An 18,873-nucleotide genomic window follows, 5' to 3' on the forward strand; every position below is an offset into this window, starting at 1 on the left:
AGGGGGCGGGGCTTCACTGACTAGGGGTCCTATAAAGGTAGCAGCCAGTCAGGCAGCAGCACAGACAGCTGCAGCGGCACAGGAGCTAGCAAACAGAGCTGTAAACAGGGGAGTTTGAGTGGGAGTTCTGTTGGAGGAGAAGGTATTTGTGTGTGTTTGGTTTTGTATTGGTGGTATCTCTATGTGTAGGGGCTTTGTGCTGGGAGAGAAGCAGAGCCCTGATTAGGGGTCCTATAAAGGTAGCAGCCAGTCAGGCAGTGGCACAGACAGCTGCAGCGGCACAGGAGCTAGCAAACAGAGCTGTAAACAGGGGAGTTTGAGTGGGAGTTCTGTGGGAGGAGAAAGTATTTGTGTGTGTTTGGTTTTGTATTGGTGGTATCTGTATATGTAGGGGCTTTGTGCTGGGAGAGAAGCTGAGCCCTGATTAGGGGGCGGGGCTTCACTGACTAGGGGTCCTATGAAGGTTGCAGCCAGTCAGGCCGCAGCCAGTCAGGCAGCGGCACAGGAGCTAGCAAACAGAGCTGTAAACAGGGGAGTTTGAGTGGGAGTTCTGTTGGAGGAGAAGGTATTTGTGTGTGTGTGTGTTAGGTTTTGTATTGGTAGTATCTGTATGTGTCGAGGCTTGTAGGGGCTTTGTGCTGGGAGAGAAACTGAGCCCTGATTAGTGGCGGGGCTTCACTGACTAGGAGTCCTACAAAGGTAGCGGCACAGACAGCTGCAGCGGCACAGGAGCTAGCAAACAGAGCTGTAAACAGGGGAGTTTGTGTAGGAGTTCTGTTGGAGGAGAAGGCATTTGTGTGTGTTTGGTTTTGTATTGGTAGTATCTGTATGTGTAGAGGCTTGGAGGGGCTTTGTGCTGGGAGAGAAGCTGAGCCCTGATTAGGGGGCGGGGTTTCACTGACTAGGGGTCCTATAAAGGTAGCAGCCAGGCAGGCAGCAGCACAGACAGCTGCAGCGACACAGGAGCTAGCAAACAGAGCTGTAAACAGGGGAGTTTGTGTAGGAGTTCTGTTGGAGGAGAAGGCATTTGTGTGTGTTTGGTTTTGTATTGGTAGTATCTGTATGTGTAGAGGCTTGGAGGGGCTTTGTGCTGGGAGAGAAGCTGAGCCCTGATTAGGGGGCGGGGCTTCACTGACTAGGAGTCCTATAAAGGTAGCGGCACAGACAGCTACAGCAGCACAGGAGCTAGCAAACAGAGCTGTAAACAGGGGAGTTTGAGTGGGAGTTCTGTTGGAGGAGAAGGTATTTGTGTGTGTTTGGTTTTGTATTGGTGGTATCTGTATTTGCAGGGGCTTTGTGCTGGGAGAGAAGCTGAGCCCTGATTAGGGGGCGGGGCTTCACTGACTAGGGGTCCTATAAAGGTAGCAGCCAGTCAGGCAGCGGCACAGGAACTAGCAAACAGAGCTGTAAACAGGGGAGTTTGAGTGGGAGTTCTGTTGGAGGAGAAGGTATTTGTGTGTGTTTGGTTTTGCATTGTTCGTATCTGTATGTGTAGGGACTTGGAGGGGCTTTGTGCTGGGAGAGAAGCTGAGCCCTGATTAGAGGGCGGGGCTTCCCTGACTAGGGGTCCTATAAATGTAGCAGCCAGTCAGGCAGCGGCACAGGAGCTAGCAAACAGAGCTGTAAACAGGGGAGTTTGAGTGGGAGTTCTGTTGGAGGAGAAGGTATTTGTGTGTGTGTGTGTGTTTGGTTTTGTATTGGTAGTATCTGTATGTGTAGGGGCTTTGTGCTGGGAGAGAAGCTGAGCCGTGATTAGGGGGCGGGGCTTCACTGACTAGGGGTCCTATAAAGGTAGCAGCCAGTCAGGCAGTGGCACAGGAGCTAGCAAACAGAGCTGTAAACAGGGGAGTTTGAGTGGGAGTTCTGTTGGAGGAGAAGGTATTTGTGTGTGTTTGGTTTTGTATTGGTGGTATCTTTATGTGTAGGGGCTTTGTGCTGGGAGATAAGCAGAGCCCTGATTAGGGGTCCTATAAAGGTAGCAGCCAGTCAGGCAGTGGCACAGACAGCTGCAGCGGCACAGGAGCTAGCAAACAGAGCTGTAAACAGGGGAGTTTGAGTGGGAGTTCTGTTGGAGGAGAAAGTATTTGTGTGTGTTTGGTTTTGTATTGGTGGTATCTGTATATGTAGGGGCTTTGTGCTGGGAGAGAAGCTGAGCCCTGATTAGGGGGCGGGGCTTCACTGACTAGGGGTCCTATGAAGGTAGCAGCCAGTCAGGCCGCAGCCAGTCAGGCAGCGGCACAGGAGCTAGCAAACAGAGCTGTAAACAGGGGAGTTTGAGTGGGAGTTCTGTTGGAGGAGAAGGTATTTGTGTGTGTTTGGTTTTGTATTGGTACTGTGTGTATGTGTAGAGGCTTGGAGGGGCTTTGTGCTGGGAGAGAAGCTGAGCCCTGATTAGGGGGCGGGGCTTCCATGACTAGGGGTCCTATGAAGGTAGCAGCCAGTCAGGCCGCAGCCAGTCACGCAGCGGCACAGGAGCTAGCAAACAGAGCTGTAAACAGGGGAGTTTGAGTGGGAGTTCTGTTGGAGGAGAAGGTATTTGTGTGTGTTTGGTTTTGTATTGGTACTGTGTGTATGTGTAGAGGCTTGGAGGGGCTTTGTGCTGGGAGAGAAGCTGAGCCCTGATTAGGGGGCGGGGCTTCCATGACTAGGGGGTCCTATAAATCGAGCAGCCAGTCAGGGAGTGGCACAGGAGCTAGCAAACAGAGCTGTAAACAGGGGAGTTTGAGTGGGAGTTCTGTTGGGGGAGAAGGTATTTGTGCGTGTTTGGTTTTGTATTGGTAGTATCTGTATGTGTAGGGGCTTGGCGGGGCTTTGTGCTGGGAGAGAAGCTGAGCCGTGATTAGGGGGCGGGGCTTCACTGACTAGGGGTCCTATAAAGGTAGCAGCCAGTCAGGCAGCAGCACAGACAGCTGCAGCGGCACAGGAGCTAGCAAACAGAGCTGTAAACAGGGGAGTTTGAGTGGGAGTTCTGTTGGAGGAGAAGGTATTTGTGTGTGTTTGGTTTTGTATTGGTGGTATCTCTATGTGTAGGGGCTTTGTGCTGGGAGAGAAGCAGAGCCCTGATTAGGGGTCCTATAAAGGTAGCAGCCAGTCAGGCAGTGGCACAGACAGCTGCAGCGGCACAGGAGCTAGCAAACAGAGCTGTAAACAGGGGAGTTTGAGTGGGAGTTCTGTTGGAGGAGAAGGTATTTGTGTGTGTTTGGTTTTGTATTGGTGGTATCTCTATGTGTAGGGGCTTTGTGCTGGGAGAGAAGCAGAGCCCTGATTAGGGGTCCTATAAAGGTAGCAGCCAGTCAGGCAGTGGCACAGACAGCTGCAGCGGCACAGGAGCTAGCAAACAGAGCTGTAAACAGGGGAGTTTGAGTGGGAGTTCTGTTGGAGGAGAAGGTATTTGTGTGTGTTTGGTTTTGTATTGGTACTGTGTGTATGTGTAGAGGCTTGGAGGGGCTTTGTGCTGGGAGAGAAGCTGAGCCCTGATTAGGGGGCGGGGCTTCCCTGACTAGGGGGTCCTATAAATCGAGCAGCCAGTCAGGCAGCGGCACAGGAGCTAGCAAACAGAGCTGTAAACAGGGGAGTTTGAGTGGGAGTTCTGTTGGAGGAGAAGGTATTTGTGTGTGTGTGTGTTAGGTTTTGTATTGGTAGTATCTGTATGTGTCGAGGCTTGTAGGGGCTTTGTGCTGGGAGAGAAACTGAGCCCTGATTAGTGGCGGGGCTTCACTGACTAGGAGTCCTACAAAGGTAGCGGCACAGACAGCTGCAGCGGCACAGGAGCTAGCAAACAGAGCTGTAAACAGGGGAGTTTGAGTGGGAGTTCTGTTGGAGGAGAAGGTATTTGTGTGTGTTTGGTTTTCTATTGGTGGTATCTGTATTTGCAGGGGCTTTGTGCTGGGAGAGAAGCTGAGCCCTGATTAGGGGGGGGGGCTTCACTGACTAGGGGTCCTATAAAGGTAGCAGCCAGTCAGGCAGCGGCACAGGAGCTATCAAACAGAGCTGTAAACAGGGGAGTTTGAGTGGGAGTTCTGTTGGAGGAGAAGGTATTTGTGTGTGTTTGGTTTTGTATTGGTAGTATCTGTATGTGTAGAGGCTTGGAGGGGCTTTGTGCTGGGAGAGAAGCTGAGCCCTGATTAGGGGGCGGGGTTTCACTGACTAGGGGTCCTATAAAGGTAGCAGCCAGGCAGGCAGCAGCACAGACAGCTGCAGCGACACAGGAGCTAGCAAACAGAGCTGTAAACAGGGGAGTTTGTGTAGGAGTTCTGTTGGAGGAGAAGGCATTTGTGTGTGTTTGGTTTTGTATTGGTAGTATCTGTATGTGTAGAGGCTTGGAGGGGCTTTGTGCTGGGAGAGAAGCTGAGCCCTGATTAGGGGGCGGGGCTTCACTGACTAGGGGTCCTATAAAGGTAGCAGCCAGGCAGGCAGCGGCACAGGAACTAGCAAACAGAGCTGTAAACAGGGGAGTTTGAGTGGGAGTTCTGTTGGAGGAGAAGGTATTTGTGTGTGTTTGGTTTTGTATTGGTGGTATCTGTATTTGCAGGGGCTTTGTGCTGGGAGAGAAGCTGAGCCCTGATTAGGGGGCGGGGCTTCACTGACTAGGGGTCCTATAAAGGTAGCAGCCAGTCAGGCAGCGGCACAGGAGCTATCAAACAGAGCTGTAAACAGGGGAGTTTGAGTGGGAGTTCTGTTGGAGGAGAAGGTATTTGTGTGTGTTTGGTTTTGTATTGGTAGTATCTGTATGTGTCGAGGCTTGGAGGGGCTTTGTGCTGGGAGAGAAGCCGAGCCCTGTTTCGGGGGCGGGGCTTCACTGACTAGGAGTCCTATAAAGGTAGCGGCACAGACAGCTGCACCGGCACAGGAGCTAGCAAACAGAGCTGTAAACAGGGGAGTTTGAGTGGGAGTTCTGTTGGAGGAGAAGGAATTTGTGTGTTTTTGGTTTGTATTGGTACTATGTGTATGTGTAGAGGCTTGGAGGGGCTTTGTGCTGGGAGAGAAGCTGAGCCCTGATTAGGGGGCGGGGCTTCACTGACTAGGGGTCCTATAAAGGTAGCAGCCAGTCAGGCAGCGGCAGAGGAGCTAGCAAACAGAGCTGTAAACAGGGGAGTTGGAGTGGGAGTTCTGTTGGAGGAGAAGGTATTTGTGTGTGTTTGGTTTTGTATTGGTAGTATCTGTATGTGTAGAGGCTTGGAGGGGCTTTGTGCTGGGAGAGAAGCTGAGCCCTGATTAGGGGGCGGGGCTTCACTGACTAGGGGTCCTATGAAGGTAGCAGCCAGTCAGGCCGCAGCCAGTCAGGCAGCGGCACAGGAGCTAGCAAACAGAGCTGTAAACAGGGGAGTTTGAGTGGGAGTTCTGTTGGAGGAGAAGGTATTTGTGTGTGTTTGGTTTTGTATTGGTACTGTGTGTATGTGTAGAGGCTTGGAGGGGCTTTGTGCTGGGAGAGAAGCTGAGCCCTGATTAGGGGGCGGGGCTTCCATGACTAGGGGTCCTATGAAGGTAGCAGCCAGTCAGGCCGCAGCCAGTCACGCAGCGGCACAGGAGCTAGCAAACAGAGCTGTAAACAGGGGAGTTTGAGTGGGAGTTCTGTTGGAGGAGAAGGTATTTGTGTGTGTTTGGTTTTGTATTGGTACTGTGTGTATGTGTAGAGGCTTGGAGGGGCTTTGTGCTGGGAGAGAAGCTGAGCCCTGATTAGGGGGCGGGGCTTCCATGACTAGGGGGTCCTATAAATCGAGCAGCCAGTCAGGGAGTGGCACAGGAGCTAGCAAACAGAGCTGTAAACAGGGGAGTTTGAGTGGGAGTTCTGTTGGGGGAGAAGGTGTTTGTGCGTGTTTGGTTTTGTATTGGTAGTATATGTATGTGTAGGGGCTTGGCGGGGCTTTGTGCTGGGAGAGAAGCTGAGCCGTGATTAGGGGGCGGGGCTTCACTGACTAGGGGTCCTATAAAGGTAGCAGCCAGTCAGGCAGCAGCACAGACAGCTGCAGCGGCACAGGAGCTAGCAAACAGAGCTGTAAACAGGGGAGTTTGAGTGGGAGTTCTGTTGGAGGAGAAGGTATTTGTGTGTGTTTGGTTTTGTATTGGTGGTATCTCTATGTGTAGGGGCTTTGTGCTGGGAGAGAAGCAGAGCCCTGATTAGGGGTCCTATAAAGGTAGCAGCCAGTCAGGCAGTGGCACAGACAGCTGCAGCGGCACAGGAGCTAGCAAACAGAGCTGTAAACAGGGGAGTTTGAGTGGGAGTTCTGTGGGAGGAGAAAGTATTTGTGTGTGTTTGGTTTTGTATTGGTGGTATCTGTATATGTAGGGGCTTTGTGCTGGGAGAGAAGCTGAGCCCTGATTAGGGGGCGGGGCTTCACTGACTAGGGGTCCTATGAAGGTTGCAGCCAGTCAGGCCGCAGCCAGTCAGGCAGCGGCACAGGAGCTAGCAAACAGAGCTGTAAACAGGGGAGTTTGAGTGGGAGTTCTGTTGGAGGAGAAGGTATTTGTGTGTGTGTGTGTTAGGTTTTGTATTGGTAGTATCTGTATGTGTCGAGGCTTGTAGGGGCTTTGTGCTGGGAGAGAAACTGAGCCCTGATTAGTGGCGGGGCTTCACTGACTAGGAGTCCTACAAAGGTAGCGGCACAGACAGCTGCAGCGGCACAGGAGCTAGCAAACAGAGCTGTAAACAGGGGAGTTTGTGTAGGAGTTCTGTTGGAGGAGAAGGCATTTGTGTGTGTTTGGTTTTGTATTGGTAGTATCTGTATGTGTAGAGGCTTGGAGGGGCTTTGTGCTGGGAGAGAAGCTGAGCCCTGATTAGGGGGCGGGGTTTCACTGACTAGGGGTCCTATAAAGGTAGCAGCCAGGCAGGCAGCAGCACAGACAGCTGCAGCGACACAGGAGCTAGCAAACAGAGCTGTAAACAGGGGAGTTTGTGTAGGAGTTCTGTTGGAGGAGAAGGCATTTGTGTGTGTTTGGTTTTGTATTGGTAGTATCTGTATGTGTAGAGGCTTGGAGGGGCTTTGTGCTGGGAGAGAAGCTGAGCCCTGATTAGGGGGCGGGGCTTCACTGACTAGGAGTCCTATAAAGGTAGCGGCACAGACAGCTACAGCAGCACAGGAGCTAGCAAACAGAGCTGTAAACAGGGGAGTTTGAGTGGGAGTTCTGTTGGAGGAGAAGGTATTTGTGTGTGTTTGGTTTTGTATTGGTGGTATCTGTATTTGCAGGGGCTTTGTGCTGGGAGAGAAGCTGAGCCCTGATTAGGGGGCGGGGCTTCACTGACTAGGGGTCCTATAAAGGTAGCAGCCAGTCAGGCAGCGGCACAGGAACTAGCAAACAGAGCTGTAAACAGGGGAGTTTGAGTGGGAGTTCTGTTGGAGGAGAAGGTATTTGTGTGTGTTTGGTTTTGCATTGTTCGTATCTGTATGTGTAGGGACTTGGAGGGGCTTTGTGCTGGGAGAGAAGCTGAGCCCTGATTAGAGGGCGGGGCTTCCCTGACTAGGGGTCCTATAAATGTAGCAGCCAGTCAGGCAGCGGCACAGGAGCTAGCAAACAGAGCTGTAAACAGGGGAGTTTGAGTGGGAGTTCTGTTGGAGGAGAAGGTATTTGTGTGTGTGTGTGTGTTTGGTTTTGTATTGGTAGTATCTGTATGTGTAGGGGCTTTGTGCTGGGAGAGAAGCTGAGCCGTGATTAGGGGGCGGGGCTTCACTGACTAGGGGTCCTATAAAGGTAGCAGCCAGTCAGGCAGTGGCACAGGAGCTAGCAAACAGAGCTGTAAACAGGGGAGTTTGAGTGGGAGTTCTGTTGGAGGAGAAGGTATTTGTGTGTGTTTGGTTTTGTATTGGTGGTATCTTTATGTGTAGGGGCTTTGTGCTGGGAGATAAGCAGAGCCCTGATTAGGGGTCCTATAAAGGTAGCAGCCAGTCAGGCAGTGGCACAGACAGCTGCAGCGGCACAGGAGCTAGCAAACAGAGCTGTAAACAGGGGAGTTTGAGTGGGAGTTCTGTTGGAGGAGAAAGTATTTGTGTGTGTTTGGTTTTGTATTGGTGGTATCTGTATATGTAGGGGCTTTGTGCTGGGAGAGAAGCTGAGCCCTGATTAGGGGGCGGGGCTTCACTGACTAGGGGTCCTATGAAGGTAGCAGCCAGTCAGGCCGCAGCCAGTCAGGCAGCGGCACAGGAGCTAGCAAACAGAGCTGTAAACAGGGGAGTTTGAGTGGGAGTTCTGTTGGAGGAGAAGGTATTTGTGTGTGTTTGGTTTTGTATTGGTACTGTGTGTATGTGTAGAGGCTTGGAGGGGCTTTGTGCTGGGAGAGAAGCTGAGCCCTGATTAGGGGGCGGGGCTTCCATGACTAGGGGTCCTATGAAGGTAGCAGCCAGTCAGGCCGCAGCCAGTCACGCAGCGGCACAGGAGCTAGCAAACAGAGCTGTAAACAGGGGAGTTTGAGTGGGAGTTCTGTTGGAGGAGAAGGTATTTGTGTGTGTTTGGTTTTGTATTGGTACTGTGTGTATGTGTAGAGGCTTGGAGGGGCTTTGTGCTGGGAGAGAAGCTGAGCCCTGATTAGGGGGCGGGGCTTCCATGACTAGGGGGTCCTATAAATCGAGCAGCCAGTCAGGGAGTGGCACAGGAGCTAGCAAACAGAGCTGTAAACAGGGGAGTTTGAGTGGGAGTTCTGTTGGGGGAGAAGGTATTTGTGCGTGTTTGGTTTTGTATTGGTAGTATCTGTATGTGTAGGGGCTTGGCGGGGCTTTGTGCTGGGAGAGAAGCTGAGCCGTGATTAGGGGGCGGGGCTTCACTGACTAGGGGTCCTATAAAGGTAGCAGCCAGTCAGGCAGCAGCACAGACAGCTGCAGCGGCACAGGAGCTAGCAAACAGAGCTGTAAACAGGGGAGTTTGAGTGGGAGTTCTGTTGGAGGAGAAGGTATTTGTGTGTGTTTGGTTTTGTATTGGTGGTATCTCTATGTGTAGGGGCTTTGTGCTGGGAGAGAAGCAGAGCCCTGATTAGGGGTCCTATAAAGGTAGCAGCCAGTCAGGCAGTGGCACAGACAGCTGCAGCGGCACAGGAGCTAGCAAACAGAGCTGTAAACAGGGGAGTTTGAGTGGGAGTTCTGTTGGAGGAGAAAGTATTTGTGTGTGTTTGGTTTTGTATTGGTGGTATCTGTATATGTAGGGGCTTTGTGCTGGGAGAGAAGCTGAGCCCTGATTAGGGGGCGGGGCTTCACTGACTAGGGGTCCTATGAAGGTAGCAGCCAGTCAGGCCGCAGCCAGTCAGGCAGCGGCACAGGAGCTAGCAAACAGAGCTGTAAACAGGGGAGTTTGAGTGGGAGTTCTGTTGGAGGAGAAGGTATTTGTGTGTGTTTGGTTTTGTATTGGTACTGTGTGTATGTGTAGAGGCTTGGAGGGGCTTTGTGCTGGGAGAGAAGCTGAGCCCTGATTAGGGGGCGGGGCTTCCCTGACTAGGGGGTCCTATAAATCGAGCAGCCAGTCAGGCAGCGGCACAGGAGCTAGCAAACAGAGCTGTAAACAGGGGAGTTTGAGTGGGAGTTCTGTTGGAGGAGAAGGTATTTGTGTGTGTGTGTGTTAGGTTTTGTATTGGTAGTATCTGTATGTGTCGAGGCTTGTAGGGGCTTTGTGCTGGGAGAGAAACTGAGCCCTGATTAGTGGCGGGGCTTCACTGACTAGGAGTCCTACAAAGGTAGCGGCACAGACAGCTGCAGCGGCACAGGAGCTAGCAAACAGAGCTGTAAACAGGGGAGTTTGAGTGGGAGTTCTGTTGGAGGAGAAGGTATTTGTGTGTGTTTGGTTTTCTATTGGTGGTATCTGTATTTGCAGGGGCTTTGTGCTGGGAGAGAAGCTGAGCCCTGATTAGGGGGGGGGGCTTCACTGACTAGGGGTCCTATAAAGGTAGCAGCCAGTCAGGCAGCGGCACAGGAGCTATCAAACAGAGCTGTAAACAGGGGAGTTTGAGTGGGAGTTCTGTTGGAGGAGAAGGTATTTGTGTGTGTTTGGTTTTGTATTGGTAGTATCTGTATGTGTAGAGGCTTGGAGGGGCTTTGTGCTGGGAGAGAAGCTGAGCCCTGATTAGGGGGCGGGGTTTCACTGACTAGGGGTCCTATAAAGGTAGCAGCCAGGCAGGCAGCAGCACAGACAGCTGCAGCGACACAGGAGCTAGCAAACAGAGCTGTAAACAGGGGAGTTTGTGTAGGAGTTCTGTTGGAGGAGAAGGCATTTGTGTGTGTTTGGTTTTGTATTGGTAGTATCTGTATGTGTAGAGGCTTGGAGGGGCTTTGTGCTGGGAGAGAAGCTGAGCCCTGATTAGGGGGCGGGGCTTCACTGACTAGGGGTCCTATAAAGGTAGCAGCCAGTCAGGCAGCGGCACAGGAACTAGCAAACAGAGCTGTAAACAGGGGAGTTTGAGTGGGAGTTCTGTTGGAGGAGAAGGTATTTGTGTGTGTTTGGTTTTGTATTGGTGGTATCTGTATTTGCAGGGGCTTTGTGCTGGGAGAGAAGCTGAGCCCTGATTAGGGGGCGGGGCTTCACTGACTAGGGGTCCTATAAAGGTAGCAGCCAGTCAGGCAGCGGCACAGGAACTAGCAAACAGAGCTGTAAACAGGGGAGTTTGAGTGGGAGTTCTGTTGGAGGAGAAGGTATTTGTGTGTGTTTGGTTTTGCATTGTTCGTATCTGTATGTGTAGGGACTTGGAGGGGCTTTGTGCTGGGAGAGAAGCTGAGCCCTGATTAGAGGGCGGGGCTTCCCTGACTAGGGGTCCTATAAATGTAGCAGCCAGTCAGGCAGCGGCACAGGAGCTAGCAAACAGAGCTGTAAACAGGGGAGTTTGAGTGGGAGTTCTGTTGGAGGAGAAGGTATTTGTGTGTGTGTGTGTTTGGTTTTGTATTGGTAGTATCTGTATGTGTAGGGGCTTTGTGCTGGGAGAGAAGCTGAGCCCTGATTAGGGGGCGGGGCTTCACTGACTAGGGGTCCTATAAAGGTAGCAGCAGGTCAGGCAGCGGCACAGGAGCTAGCAAACAGGGCTGTAAACAGGGGAGTTTGAGTGGGAGTTCTGTTGGAGGAGAAGGTATTTATGTGTGTGTGCGTTTGGTTTTGTATTGGTAGTATCTGTATGTGTCGAGGCTTGGAGGGGCTTTGTGCTGGGAGAGAAGCCGAGCCCTGTTTCGGGGGCGGGGCTTCACTGACTAGGAGTCCTATAAAGGTAGCGGCACAGACAGCTGCACCGGCACAGGAGCTAGCAAACAGAGCTGTAAACAGGGGAGTTTGAGTGGGAGTTCTGTTGGGGGAGAAGGTATTTGTGCGTGTTTGGTTTTGTATTGGTAGTATCTGTATGTGTAGGGGCTTGGCGGGGCTTTGTGCTGGGAGAGAAGCTGAGCCGTGATTAGGGGGCGGGGCTTCACTGACTAGGGGTCCTATAAAGGTAGCAGCCAGTCAGGCAGTGGCACAGGAGCTAGCAAACAGAGCTGTAAACAGGGGAGTTTGATTGGGAGTTCTGTTGGAGGAGAAGGTATTTGTGTGTGTTTGGTTTTGTATTGGTGGTATCTCTATGTGTAGGGGCTTTGTGCTGGGAGATAAGCAGAGCCCTGATTAGGGGTCCTATAAAGGTAGCAGCCAGTCAGGCAGTGGCACAGACAGCTGCAGCGGCACAGGAGCTAGCAAACAGAGCTGTAAACAGGGGAGTTTGAGTGGGAGTTCTGTTGGAGGAGAAAGTATTTGTGTGTGTTTGGTTTTGTATTGGTGGTATCTGTATATGTAGGGGCTTTGTGCTGGGAGAGAAGCTGAGCCCTGATTAGGGGGCGGGGCTTCACTGACTAGGGGTCCTATGAAGGTAGCAGCCAGTCAGGCCGCAGCCAGTCAGGCAGCGGCACAGGAGCTAGCAAACAGAGCTGTAAACAGGGGAGTTTGAGTGGGAGTTCTGTTGGAGGAGAAGGTATTTGTGTGTGTTTGGTTTTGTATTGGTACTGTGTGTATGTGTAGAGGCTTGGAGGGGCTTTGTGCTGGGAGAGAAGCTGAGCCCTGATTAGGGGGCGGGGCTTCCATGACTAGGGGGTCCTATAAATCGAGCAGCCAGTCAGGCAGCGGCACAGGAGCTAGCAAACAGAGCTGTAAACAGGGGAGTTTGAGTGGGAGTTCTGTTGGAGGAGAAGGAATTTGTGTGTTTTTGGTTTTGTATTGGTACTATGTGTATGTGTAGAGGCTTGGAGGGGCTTTGTGCTGGGAGAGAAGCTGAGCCCTGATTAGGGGGCGGGGCTTCACTGACTAGGGGTCCTATAAAGGTAGCAGCCAGTCAGGCAGCGGCACAGGAGCTAGCAAACAGAGCTGTAAACAGGGGGGTTGGAGTGGGAGTTCTGTTGGAGGAGAAAGTATTTGTGTGTGTTTGGTTTTGTATTGGTGGTATCTGTATATGTAGGGGCTTTGTGCTGGGAGAGAAGCTCAGCCCTGATTAGGGGTCGGGGCTTCCCTGACTAGGGGTCCTATAAAGGTAGCAGACAGTCAGGCACCGGCACAGGAGCTAGCAAACAGAGCTGTAAACAGGGGAGTTTGAGTGGGAGTTCTGTTGTAGAAGAAGGTATTTGTGTGTGTTCGGTTTTGTATTGGTGGTATCTGTATATGTAGGGGCTTCGTGCTGGGAGAGAAGCTGAGCCCTGATTAGGGGGCGGGGCTTCTCTGACTAGGGGTCCTATAAAGGTAGCAGCCAGTCAGGCAGCGGCACAGGAGCTCGCAAACAGAGCTGTAAACAGGGGACTTGGAGTGGGAGTTCTGTTGGAGGAGAAGGTATTTGTGTGTGTTTGGTTTTGTATTGGTAGTATCTGTACGTGTAGGGGCTTTGTGCTGGGAGAGAAGCAGAGCCCTGATTAGGGGTCCTATAAAGGTAGCAGCCAGTCAGGCAGTGGCACAGACGGCTGCAGCGGCACAGGGGCAAGCACACAGAGCTGTAAACAGGGGAGTTTGAGTGGGAGTTCTGTTGGAGGAGAAGGTATTTGGGTGTGTTTGGTTTTGTATTGGTAGTATCTGTATGTGTAGAGACTTGGAGGGGCTTTGTGCTGGGAGAGAAGCTGAGCCCTGATTAGGGGGCGGGGCTTCCATGACTAGGGGTCCTATGAAGGTAGCAGCCAGTCAGGCCGCAGCCAGTCACGCAGCGGCACAGGAGCTAGCAAACAGAGCTGTAAACAGGGGAGTTTGAGTGGGAGTTCTGTTGGAGGAGAAGGTATTTGTGTGTGTTTGGTTTTGTATTGGTACTGTGTGTATGTGTAGAGGCTTGGAGGGGCTTTGTGCTGGGAGAGAAGCTGAGCCCTGATTAGGGGGCGGGGCTTCCATGACTAGGGGGTCCTATAAATCGAGCAGCCAGTCAGGGAGTGGCACAGGAGCTAGCAAACAGAGCTGTAAACAGGGGAGTTTGAGTGGGAGTTCTGTTGGGGGAGAAGGTATTTGTGCGTGTTTGGTTTTGTATTGGTAGTATCTGTATGTGTAGGGGCTTGGCGGGGCTTTGTGGTGGGAGAGAAGCTGAGCCGTGATTAGGGGGCGGGGCTTCACTGACTAGGGGTCCTATAAAGGTAGCAGCCAGTCAGGCAGCAGCACAGACAGCTGCAGCGGCACAGGAGCTAGCAAACAGAGCTGTAAACAGGGGAGTTTGAGTGGGAGTTCTGTTGGAGGAGAAGGTATTTGTGTGTGTTTGGTTTTGTATTGGTGGTATCTCTATGTGTAGGGGCTTTGTGCTGGGAGAGAAGCAGAGCCCTGATTAGGGGTCCTATAAAGGTAGCAGCCAGTCAGGCAGTGGCACAGACAGCTGCAGCGGCACAGGAGCTAGCAAACAGAGCTGTAAACAGGGGAGTTTGAGTGGGAGTTCTGTTGGAGGAGAAAGTATTTGTGTGTGTTTGGTTTTGTATTGGTGGTATCTGTATATGTAGGGGCTTTGTGCTGGGAGAGAAGCTGAGCCCTGATTAGGGGGCGGGGCTTCACTGACTAGGGGTCCTATGAAGGTAGCAGCCAGTCAGGCCGCAGCCAGTCAGGCAGCGGCACAGGAGCTAGCAAACAGAGCTGTAAACAGGGGAGTTTGAGTGGGAGTTCTGTTGGAGGAGAAGGTATTTGTGTGTGTTTGGTTTTGTATTGGTACTGTGTGTATGTGTAGAGGCTTGGAGGGGCTTTGTGCTGGGAGAGAAGCTGAGCCCTGATTAGGGGGCGGGGCTTCCCTGACTAGGGGGTCCTATAAATCGAGCAGCCAGTCAGGCAGCGGCACAGGAGCTAGCAAACAGAGCTGTAAACAGGGGAGTTTGAGTGGGAGTTCTGTTGGAGGAGAAGGTATTTGTGTGTGTGTGTGTTAGGTTTTGTATTGGTAGTATCTGTATGTGTCGAGGCTTGTAGGGGCTTTGTGCTGGGAGAGAAACTGAGCCCTGATTAGTGGCGGGGCTTCACTGACTAGGAGTCCTACAAAGGTAGCGGCACAGACAGCTGCAGCGGCACAGGAGCTAGCAAACAGAGCTGTAAACAGGGGAGTTTGAGTGGGAGTTCTGTTGGAGGAGAAGGTATTTGTGTGTGTTTGGTTTTGTATTGGTGGTATCTGTATTTGCAGGGGCTTTGTGCTGGGAGAGAAGCTGAGCCCTGATTAGGGGGGGGGGGGCTTCACTGACTAGGGGTCCTATAAAGGTAGCAGCCAGTCAGGCAGCGGCACAGGAGCTATCAAACAGAGCTGTAAACAGGGGAGTTTGAGTGGGAGTTCTGTTGGAGGAGAAGGTATTTGTGTGTGTTTGGTTTTGTATTGGTAGTATCTGTATGTGTAGAGGCTTGGCGGGGCTTTGTGCTGGGAGAGAAGCTGAGCCCTGATTAGGGGGCGGGGTTTCACTGACTAGGGGTCGTATAAAGGTAGCAGCCAGGCAGGCAGCAGCACAGACAGCTGCAGCGACACAGGAGCTAGCAAACAGAGCTGTAAACAGGGGAGTTTGTGTAGGAGTTCTGTTGGAGGAGAAGGCATTTGTGTGTGTTTGGTTTTGTATTGGTAGTATCTGTATGTGTAGAGGCTTGGAGGGGCTTTGTGCTGGGAGAGAAGCTGAGCCCTGATTAGGGGGCGGGGCTTCACTGACTAGGGGTCCTATAAAGGTAGCAGCCAGTCAGGCAGCGGCACAGGAACTAGCAAACAGAGCTGTAAACAGGGGAGTTTGAGTGGGAGTTCTGTTGGAGGAGAAGGTATTTGTGTGTGTTTGGTTTTGTATTGGTGGTATCTGTATTTGCAGGGGCTTTGTGCTGGGAGAGAAGCTGAGCCCTGATTAGGGGGCGGGGCTTCACTGACTAGGGGTCCTATAAAGGTAGCAGCCAGTCAGTCAGCGGCACAGGAACTAGCAAACAGAGCTGTAAACAGGGGAGTTTGAGTGGGAGTTCTGTTGGAGGAGAAGGTATTTGTGTGTGTTTGGTTTTGCATTGTTCGTATCTGTATGTGTAGGGACTTGGAGGGGCTTTGTGCTGGGAGAGAAGCTGATCCCTGATTAGAGGGCGGGGCTTCCCTGACTAGGGGTCCTATAAATGTAGCAGCCAGTCAGGCAGCGGCACAGGAGCTAGCAAACAGAGCTGTAAACAGGGGAGTTTGAGTGGGAGTTCTGTTGGAGGAGAAGGTATTTGTGTGTGTGTGTGTTTGGTTTTGTATTGGTAGTATCTGTATGTGTAGGGGCTTTGTGCTGGGAGAGAAGCTGAGCCCTGATTAGGGGGCGGGGCTTCACTGACTAGGGGTCCTATAAAGGTAGCAGCAGGTCAGGCAGCGGCACAGGAGCTAGCAAACAGGGCTGTAAACAGGGGAGTTTGAGTGGGAGTTCTGTTGGAGGAGAAGGTATTTATGTGTGTGTGCGTTTGGTTTTGTATTGGTAGTATCTGTATGTGTCGAGGCTTGGAGGGGCTTTGTGCTGGGAGAGAAGCCGAGCCCTGTTTCGGGGGCGGGGCTTCACTGACTAGGAGTCCTATAAAGGTAGCGGCACAGACAGCTGCACCGGCACAGGAGCTAGCAAACAGAGCTGTAAACAGGGGAGTTTGAGTGGGAGTTCTGTTGGAGGAGAAGGAATTTGTGTGTTTTTGGTTTGTATTGGTACTATGTGTATGTGTAGAGGCTTGGAGGGGCTTTGTGCTGGGAGAGAAGCTGAGCCCTGATTAGGGGGCGGGGCTTCACTGACTAGGGGTCCTATAAAGGTAGCAGCCAGTCAGGCAGCGGCAGAGGAGCTAGCAAACAGAGCTGTAAACAGGGGAGTTGGAGTGGGAGTTCTGTTGGAGGAGAAGGTATTTGTGTGTGTTTGGTTTTGTATTGGTAGTATCTGTATGTGTAGAGGCTTGGAGGGGCTTTTTGCTGGGAGAGAAGCTGAGCCCTGATTGGGGGGCGGGGTTTCACTGACTAGGAGTCCTATAAAGGTAGCGGCACAGACAGCTGGAGCAGCACAGGAGCTAGCACACAGAGCTGTAAACAGGGGAGTTTGAGTGGGAGTTCTGTTGGAGGAGAAAGTATTTGTGTGTGTTTGGTGATGGTATCTGTATATGTAGGGGCTTTGTGCTGGGAGAGAAGCTGAGCCCTGATTAGGGGGCGGGGCTTCCCTGACTAGTGGTCCTACAAAGGGAGCAGCCAGTCAGGCAGCGGCACAGGAGCTAGCAAACAGAGCTGTAAACAGGGGAGTTTGAGGGGGAGTTCTGTTGGAGGAGAAGGTATTTGTGTGTGTTTGGTTTTGTATTGGTAGTATCTGTATGTGTAGAGGCTTGGAGGGGCTTTGTGCTGGGAGGGAAGCTGAGCCCTGATTAGGGGGCGGGGCTTCCCTGACTAGGGGTCCTATAAAGGTAGCAGCCAGTCAGGCAGTGGCACAGGAGCTAGCAAACAGAGCTGTAAACAGGGGAGTTTGAGTGGGAGTTCTGTTGGGGGAGAAGGTATTTGTGCGTGTTTGGTTTTGTATTGGTAGTATCTGTATGTGTAGGGGCTTGGCGGGGCTTTGTGCTGGGAGAGAAGCTGAGCCGTGATTAGGGGGCGGGGCTTCACTGACTAGGGGTCCTATAAAGGTAGCAGCCAGTCAGGCAGCAGCACAGACAGCTGCAGCGGCACAGGAGCTAGCAAACAGAGCTGTAAACAGGGGAGTTTGAGTGGGAGTTCTGTTGGAGGAGAAAGTATTTGTGTGTGTTTGGTTTTGTATTGGTGGTATCTGTATATGTAGGGGCTTTGTGCTGGGAGAGAAGCTGAGCCCTGATTAGGGGGCGGGGCTTCACTGACTAGGGGTCCTATGAAGGTAGCAGCCAGTCAGGCCGCAGCCAGTCAGGCAGCGGCACAGGAGCTAGCAAACAGAGCTGTAAACAGGGGAGTTTGAGTGGGAGTTCTGTTGGAGGAGAAGGTATTTGTGTGTGTTTGGTTTTGTATTGGTACTGTGTGTATGTGTAGAGGCTTGGAGGGGCTTTGTGCTGGGAGAGAAGCTGAGCCCTGATTAGGGGGCGGGGCTTCCATGACTAGGGGGTCCTATAAATCGAGCAGCCAGTCAGGCAGCGGCACAGGAGCTAGCAAACAGAGCTGTAAACAGGGGAGTTTGAGTGGGAGTTCTGTTGGAGGAGAAGGAATTTGTGTGTTTTTGGTTTTGTATTGGTACTATGTGTATGTGTAGAGGCTTGGAGGGGCTTTGTGCTGGGAGAGAAGCTGAGCCCTGATTAGGTGGCGGGGCTTCACTGACTAGGGGTCCTATAAAGGTAGCAGCCAGTCAGGCAGCGGCACAGGAGCTAGCAAACAGAGCTGTAAACAGGGGGGTTGGAGTGGGAGTTCTGTTGGAGGAGAAAGTATTTGTGTGTGTTTGGTTTTGTATTGGTGGTATCTGTATATGTAGGGGCTTTGTGCTGGGAGAGAAGCTCAGCCCTGATTAGGGGTCGGGGCTTCCCTGACTAGGGGTCCTATAAAGGTAGCAGACAGTCAGGCACCGGCACAGGAGCTAGCAAACAGAGCTGTAAACAGGGGAGTTTGAGTGGGAGTTCTGTTGGAGGAGAAGGTATTTGTGTGTGTTTGGTTTTGTATTGGTAGTATATGTATGTGTAGGGGCTTTGTGCTGGGAGAGAAGCTGAGCCCTGATTAGGGGGCGGGGCTTCACTGACTAGGGGTCCTATAAAGGTAGCAGCCAGTCAGGCAGCGGCACAGACAGCTGCAGCAGCACAGGAGCTAGCAAACAGAGCTGTAAACAGGGGAGTTTGAGTGGGAGTTCTGTTGGAGGAGAAGGTATTTGTGTGTGTTTGGTTTTGTATTGGTAGTATCTGTACGTGTAGGGGCTTTGTGCTGGGAGAGAAGCTGAGCCCTGATTAGGGGTCCTATAAAGGTAGCAGCCAGTCAGGCAGCGGCACAGACAACTGCAGCGGCACAGGAGCTAGGAAACAGATCTATAAACAGGGGAGTTTGATTGGGTGTTCTGTTGTAGAAGAAGGTATTTGTGTGTGTTCGGTTTTGTATTGGTGGTATCTGTATATGTAGGGGCTTCGTGCTGGGAGAGAAGCTGAGCCCTGATTAGGGGGCGGGGCTTCTCTGACTAGGGGTCCTATAAAGGTAGCAGCCAGTCAGGCAGCGGCACAGGAGCTCGCAAACAGAGCTGTAAACAGGGGACTTGGAGTGGGAGTTCTGTTGGAGGAGAAGGTATTTGTGTGTGTTTGGTTTTGTATTGGTAGTATCTGTACGTGTAGGGGCTTTGTGCTGGGAGAGAAGCAGAGCCCTGATTAGGGGTCCTATAAAGGTAGCAGCCAGTCAGGCAGTGGCACAGACGGCTGCAGCGGCACAGGGGCAAGCACACAGAGCTGTAAACAGGGGAGTTTGAGTGGGAGTTCTGTTGGAGGAGAAAGTATTTGTGTGTGTTTGGTTTTGTATTGGTGGTATCTGTATATGTAGGGGCTTTGTGCTGGGAGAGAAGCTGAGCCCTGATTAGGGGGCGG

Source organism: Lepidochelys kempii, chromosome 27, assembly GCF_965140265.1.
Source record: "Lepidochelys kempii isolate rLepKem1 chromosome 27, rLepKem1.hap2, whole genome shotgun sequence".
In the NCBI taxonomy this organism is placed as follows: domain Eukaryota; kingdom Metazoa; phylum Chordata; order Testudines; family Cheloniidae; genus Lepidochelys; species Lepidochelys kempii.